Genomic DNA, 7830 nt, shown 5'->3' on the forward strand with positions numbered 1-7830 from the left:
TATTTATAACCTAATAACAATTTTTAAGATATGATAACAAACAAAAATACAAAACGTTTTAGAACTACATAAAAAAAGTATAGAACAAAAAAAAGTTACATGATAACCATAAGTGTAGAAGAGAAAAATTTCAAAAACATGACAAATTTACTATTTATCATTCTACGTTTCCAAATATCGAAAACAAATTATTTATTATGATAATTAACATAAATATAATTGAAGAGTCGTTGATTTTAAAATTGATAAAATAAGATATCTATGGGCCTAAATTAATGAGTTTATTCAAATGGATCATGTTAAAAACAAATAAAATTATGGACAGATTAAAATATAATTAAATATTAAAAACTTATTTTTTTTCTAAGATTTAAATTACGTTTTTTAAAAAATTACTAATTTTAAAACACACAATATTGTAAAAAAATATATTATTATATTTAAGGTGTAATCAACCAAAAACCATTTTCATATTAGACAAATCTAAGGTTATTGTAAATAAAAATTAATTTGGAATATAAATTATGTTTGTGTCACATTCCAAATGCATGGCAGAGTCCTTATTAATAGATTATATATACAACAAAGAACCAATCATTAAGAAAAAATAACTCCAAACATAAATATAATTAAACATTAAAATAAGAATAAATCGTTCAAAACAACCAAGTAGCAGTGATAGTCGCTCCAAAAAACACATGTTTAAAAAACCAAACATAAAATATCCAAAGATACTTAAGATGTAAAACCAAAACAAATATCCAAGAAACCAAAGTTGAACCGCACACTTAGAATCCTTCTCCAACTTAGGAGTTAAAATAGTTGCAACATCACATGATTCACTGGTGTTCCCAATCTCTTCAATAATCTTTGACTTAAACTTAGTGGCCGACATGCTAGCTTGATCGTCAACTTCAAAAACTTCAACCAATTTTCTCTTAAGTTTATCTTCAAAAGACGTTGACATTCCTTTTTCCTCATTTGCCACATCCTGACCATCAACTTTTGAACTTGGAGTTTGGTTATCTCCAATATCCGTAATCTGTTATTAACAAAGAAATCAACATCACAAAATCATGTCACACATCTTTGTGTCTCATATATTTAAAAGTTTCAATTATCATATTTAACAAATATATTTACCTTGATGGAAACCGAACCGGATGATTGAAATTCTGAAATATAAGCTCCCAATGAAACATGATTAGAATCGGTTTGCTGAAAATAAAAAGTGTAACCATAAAATCTGTTAATGAAAATACTTATAGAATAACATTAACTATAAAATGAATTTAGTATTAAATAATTACCAAACGACCATTCTGCCTTTTTTGTAATTCAGTGAGGATATTAGTGTTATCAGTAAGCTTGTTTATACCATAATCTTCCACATTTTTCTGAAATTGAAGTCTACCACATCGACCTTAAAAGCAAATTTCTTTTCTAAAAGACAATCCAACTCATCAGGGAATCCACCGTTTTCAACCTCATTCTGTAATAAAATAAATGAAAAAAAAAACTTAATATTTCAAATTGTTCATAAACAACATAATAACAATGATCAATAACAAATAATAACATATAGTAATTGAAAACAAACCTGCTTTTGAAAATCAATCAATTCAGCTGCAGTTTTGTTGATAAGCATTTTAGCATCTCTATCAAAGAGAGTCAACGGCACAACTCCTGTCGAATCTTGAACCCTTATCTTGATCTTGAATCTACATAATTTTTAAAATAGGGTAATAGCAAGCAAAACAGAATATTGTATATTTAGTCAAAATAAATTTGATTTTTTTTTCACAAAGTACCTAGGTGTAGGAAGAACACCTAACACATTACATCTTTCGATTTTGCATTCATATTCATTTCCCCCTTCACCATTATTTTCCATGAGTTTACGGCTACAAGTATTACAGCCAATGTAATACCACTCTGTATCTGGACATATGACCTTAATTGTACCAAGGATAATGTTATTCTTAGGCTGCAAATAAGTAAAAAGCAGTTATGCAATATAATCGTACAAATAGTGAATTTAATAATTAACTTACAAATATAATGGTACAAATATCACAAATGTTAAACAAATCTGTAGCTTTCAAAAACTCTTCATCAACAAAAGAGAGCATCTTCACTGGAATCGGTTTATGAATAGCGACATCATTGCCATTTAGCAAATCAAACAAACTACATATTTAAAATTTACACATTTAATTCAAAATAAAAGGGCTAAAATTTAAATAACAAAATCTATGTACTAAACAGAATAAAGAAAACTAAATAATATACCTGTTTTTGTATTCTTCTATCTCAAATAAATAGTCGTTTATGAACAAACGGCTAACATTAGATCCAAAAGAATTGGACACATATACTTTCTCTACAAAAATTCAATATTAATGACTGAAAAATTAGATTCACGTGATATGCTTATATTTCAATTAAGTTGAAATAAAAATAATTACCTTTACCATCAGAACCGGTGTAATACTTAACCTTACCTAACTGCAGAACAATAATGGCATGCGGTTCATCCAAATGATCAACGACATATTTAGAGAGCTCGGATGCATAATGATCCCATAGCTTGAGATACACACAATTTCCACTGGAATAAAAGAAGTGTTCAAAATCAAATAAAGTATATTAACTAAATTATATAAAATAATTATTTATAAACACCGGTACCTTAAATCACATAACTCCATTGTACGCTTGTTCTTGTCTTTGACGTTTGAAACATTGCTATTGAAGACATGAACCACGTGACCAATTATATCTAACGGAAATAAATTAAAAAAAAATAACAAAAACATCAATTGGAAATCTTAGGCTACAATTAACTAATAATTGTATATTTTGAATACATATAGTATTATACCAATTGTGGATTTCAAAGAAATTTGTTTATTGATTACTGATTCAAATGAAATCATTTTGAATCCAAACATGCGACCTTCAAACTCTTGACATGGATTAACATGAGTGTTTGGTCCCAACACTAATTTTGTTGGGAGAATCAATCCCTCTGTAGTTTGATCCATTTAAGACCAACGTTAGGATTAACAATAGTCAGAGTAGAGCTTTCCTTCAAGAATCTTTTGAAACGAAAGATATCATGTTTGTAAACGGTGGCTTGGATTTGATTCTCCTGTCATTAAAGAAATAATTCAATGATAAAACAGTACAAAGTCTAACATATATACAGAATAAGAAATACACACTTATATCTTCATTCATTAAAACCATCTCGATCAAAAAATCCTCGTTGACATTTTTGTTATCTTTGATGCTCCAAAGCCTTATAACTCTAACCTTAAGAGTTCATGTTGATGTTTTGAGAACATCGATTTCATTTAGCATGGTAAAGGTTTGAGCTTCCATTATCATATGCTTCAAATGAAAATTATAAAACAGTTAAATAGCAATTTCCGAAAACTAAACACAATTTATCAAAAGTGTACAACCTTAAATGGCAGAAAATACGAATGGGATAAAAGGGATATGATTATGAAAATTGATTATGCGGTTACATATTATATAGTAAAATAAAATGTAGAGATTAATAATTATGTTAAACGTATTATTGTTAGAAACTTTCTAAAAATAAGTATGAATATAATCAACCGGTTTATTGTAAATTATTATATCCAAAACAAAATATTGTTTCTGAAAATCAAAAATACTATTATTAGACTAATAATACCTTGAAGATTATAAATTACAAACAGAATTTGTATTCGAATCATAATGTCCAAAAATAAAAATTTGATTATCAAAAAAAGTATATTTAGAATGTATGATTATATACTACTCCGTTTTATTTAATATTCATAAATATTATATAAAAATAAAAGATTAATTATTATATTATTTCTTTAAATATAGTTATTTTAGTCAAACATTAAATAAATTTGAAGTTCAAATTTAACTCAAAACGTAAACTAATAATGGAATCAGTTAGGTACATTAATATTTTGAATAAATTATAGAATAAAATATATTTGGAATGAATATTATAATTTAATATGTAATTGGACGAAAAAAATTCAAAAATTGTCTGGAAAAAAAATCTAAAATTGGACGGAAATTGGTCGAAAAATAAACATAAATTACAAAGTGGCCGGAAAACAATTAAGAATTTTGACGAAAATCAATTATGAATATTGACTAAAGAAAAAAATAACAAATTGGCCGGAAAATATCATTAGACATAAAAATATGTTTATAACAAAGTGGCGCAATAAAGTCATTGGATATTATAACAAAACAAGCTGGCCGGAATATATTCATCGGATCTTATTATAATAATTAAGTATCTCAATGTGCAAAAATCGTCTGTTAATTACCTTTAATATGTTCATCGGAGAATCGCTCTGTTATACGAATCATCAATTGAGGCAAAAAAACCTTATCACATCTCCTACGACAAACGATGAATTGAACGGAATCCAAACGATTGGAGAAATTTCCACATATGTAAGTGAAGAATAACATGGTGAATAATGGAGAAGTCGGAATATGACGGCCGAATTACAATTTAATAGAAGCGACGGATTAGGTTTAGTATGTTCGTATAGAGATTAGAGAGAAAAATGACTCGTTGGATTGTTTGTGGGTTATGGAAAATGGAGCGGGTTTTTTATTTTGGGTTTTGTGGTTAAGATGACACATGACAGCAAAATAGAGACTCTTAGAATGGAGATTTGGTGACTTGAAGACCTAGGTAGATAGCCTAGTAAAATGACATGTGGCATAATTATATTGCTTTAATAGATTAGCAAGATTTTATCATCCATTTTGAGGTTGCCAATTAACTAATTCATTTATAGTGTGTTGACATCTTTTGAGTTTTGATTCTTATGGTGGTCACCTTGGTTCTTCAATTTTGATGTAAATCTCTTAAGAACTTTTCTGACATAATTCTTATTAGTATAAGCAGTAGCAATGAAGTTAATATATATATATATATATATATATATATATATATATAAAAGAATTTGGAGCTGCTTTAGTGAGTATGGACTTTATATTTTAAAATTTGTTATTTGTCTCTATTTTTTGTTTCTAAATATGGCTTTTTCTATATATCAGTACTTTAAAGTTTAAACAATTCTTTTGTTGATTTTTTTTCGTTTTTTTTTCTGTTCGCTGAACCATCATCATCAGAACTCGTCAGATTTTCTTTATAATTTTCTTTTTACTAAACAACGAATAGGAACCGTAGTCACAGTTGTTGAGAAGATATTTTAGTGATGTAGTTAAAAAAAATACACTATGTTATTGTACTTTGTTGTTTCTAAACGCCACCAAATGACCAAATCATTAATACCTAACATTATCCGTATTATCCAAGTGATTTAGACGCTATCACGTAAAGGAGGTAACTAATATTTTATATTCATTAAATAAATATTTCTTTCATTTATTTTTATGTTAGATTAGATTTTTAGTGATTCAATATTTTTAAATAGTAAACTGTATTTAAAAATTTATTTCTAAAGTTGTGCTTAACTTTTATTAATAATAACGCATAAATAACTAAAACTAAATATCTAGTTATATCTAGGGTTGACATGATAGTTACTTTTTAAATGTTTTCCTAAAAACTTTCTATACGACTTGAAACATGATATATAAATGATACAAATATAAGCAGGTTTTGAGTTGTTACATCTGACTCGTTCGATAAAAACAAAGTGTTCGAATTAAAATGTTTAGCCTATTTTAATTAATTATGACGGCTGGTCAACCAGGGGCGTAGACAGTTTTAGGGAAACTAGTTCGGCCGGACCCGTACGAAATTTTGTTTTAGTGTTATATATTAGTGTATTTTGACATCGAACCCGTAAAAAACCCAAGTCTAAGTGATAAAAAACCGGGCGTCTGTCCCTCGAAATTTTCTGAACCCGTAAGAAAATTTTTTTTGGCTACGCCACTGCGGTCAACCCGATAACCAGACGTTTGGTCAACCCGATAACCCGTTTTTGACCTGCTTGACCAATTTATTACAACCCACATACTCGATTTACATGTTTACAACTCAATAAAACAGTCGTGTTTGGGTTCACGATTTTGAGTGTGTACGTGTTAGGTTTGATGTTTTTGTTACATATAAATATATTTAAAAGTGGATATTAGTGTCTAGCGTGGATGTTTGTTTTGAAACTTATATATTACTTTTGAAACAAAGTGAAACCTTGGTGGGTGTGAATTGTACTAGCCTCGTTTGAAGTTAGCTTGACCAGTTATTTCGTGCTTAAAACGTTGTAGTATTTCCATATTCTGTATACCTTAAACAAGTTAATATTGATTAAACTTCTGGTTGTTGAGAAATTATACAATAAGAAATGTAACATTTGAGTATTCAGTATACTCGTTTATAAACTTATCCTTATGTTGTTACAAATTAACCGTTGCTCATTATCAACACCCGATCTTAAGCACACCTCAAAGGTTACTCGGAATATAACATACTCAACTTCGTACAATTACAACTTCAATGTAATTGAAAATTACAATTATAAGAATGTATAACCAAAATAATTATACGTTTCTAAGAACTTCAAAATACTATTTATTGTCACTAGTATTCTTTTCATTTATTAAAAGATAGTGTTTACATCGATATCAAAGGTAAACGGGTAACAACATACGTCGCTAGTCCTTTTGGATATCAGAACCAAGTTGTTTTAAAATAATATTCATAGATCGTGGTGTCATAACATTACCATGCATTACCCGTTTGACACGACTAAGTAACTCCAGGACTAAATATGTTCTTGCAAACTTGTGTTGATAGTCAGAGTAGCACAAACCTGTAAGTTTTTATAATTTCGTTGCATGCCCATCTGATAAACGAATACCCGTTTCAAATGTTAAGTTTTTAGTTTTTTTTCCCTTCTTGCAAAGTCAAAAACATATGTTATTAATATTTCCTCATTAATGAAATTTAAAATGTTTTTTTTAAGTTCTAAACAAACATTTAGACAAGCCTGAAGGGTGAAGAGTGAGGACATCAGCCTATTGGGCCTTAAATACCTCTTGGACCAATTCTGGACCAGGTGGTGGTACCACACTACCACTGGTAGGCGTCCTATGCAATCTATAGAGGTCCACAAAGTCACCGTATATTACTTATTGCTTGTATATATTAGTATAAACTTAAAAAAAAAATTATATGTATATAAACGGAATGATATTAAATAAATAAAAAATTGCGAATGAGCTCAACTCGATCTTAAATGAGCTCGAGCTTAACTTAAATACAATCCTATCCACTGCTATATATGAACATATTTAGTTAACGCCTATTGCAAGTAGACAGGATTGTAAACTAGTTAAGGTGAGGTCAAGCTCGCTTAAGATCAACCTGAGCCCATTTGCTATTTATTATCTATGTAATAATCATCTACTCATATACATATATAATTATTTTATTTTTTTATATATTTACTATATATTGTTGTATATGTAATAAAGCATTATTATTTAGTTATGTATCATACTTTTATAGATATATACTGTATTTGTCATTTCACATAAATTAACTATCTATATAGATGATAGACTCGTTTAAACTTTTGAGCCTTGTTAGTCAAGCTCAGACTTGAACCCGCTTATTAAAACTTGGTTTCATTCGAACTTCTAGCAAGCCGATCTTTATTAACGCGCGGATGACTCGTCTCCTTTATGCTCTTTCCGAAAAATACGAGAATAATAAACCCACCTCATCGGCCAACAAACAAAAATCCAAATCCTTTTAGTAAGCTTGTTGAAGTCGAAGAAGTAGGTGAAATTATTTTGCAAGTTCACTAGCAAAGGTTG

The sequence above is a fragment of the Bidens hawaiensis genome, unplaced genomic scaffold (assembly GCF_021521415.1).
Source record: "Bidens hawaiensis isolate Kalapana, Puna unplaced genomic scaffold, B.hawaiensis_p1.1 tig00022738_1, whole genome shotgun sequence".
NCBI classification, from domain to species: domain Eukaryota; kingdom Viridiplantae; phylum Streptophyta; class Magnoliopsida; order Asterales; family Asteraceae; genus Bidens; species Bidens hawaiensis.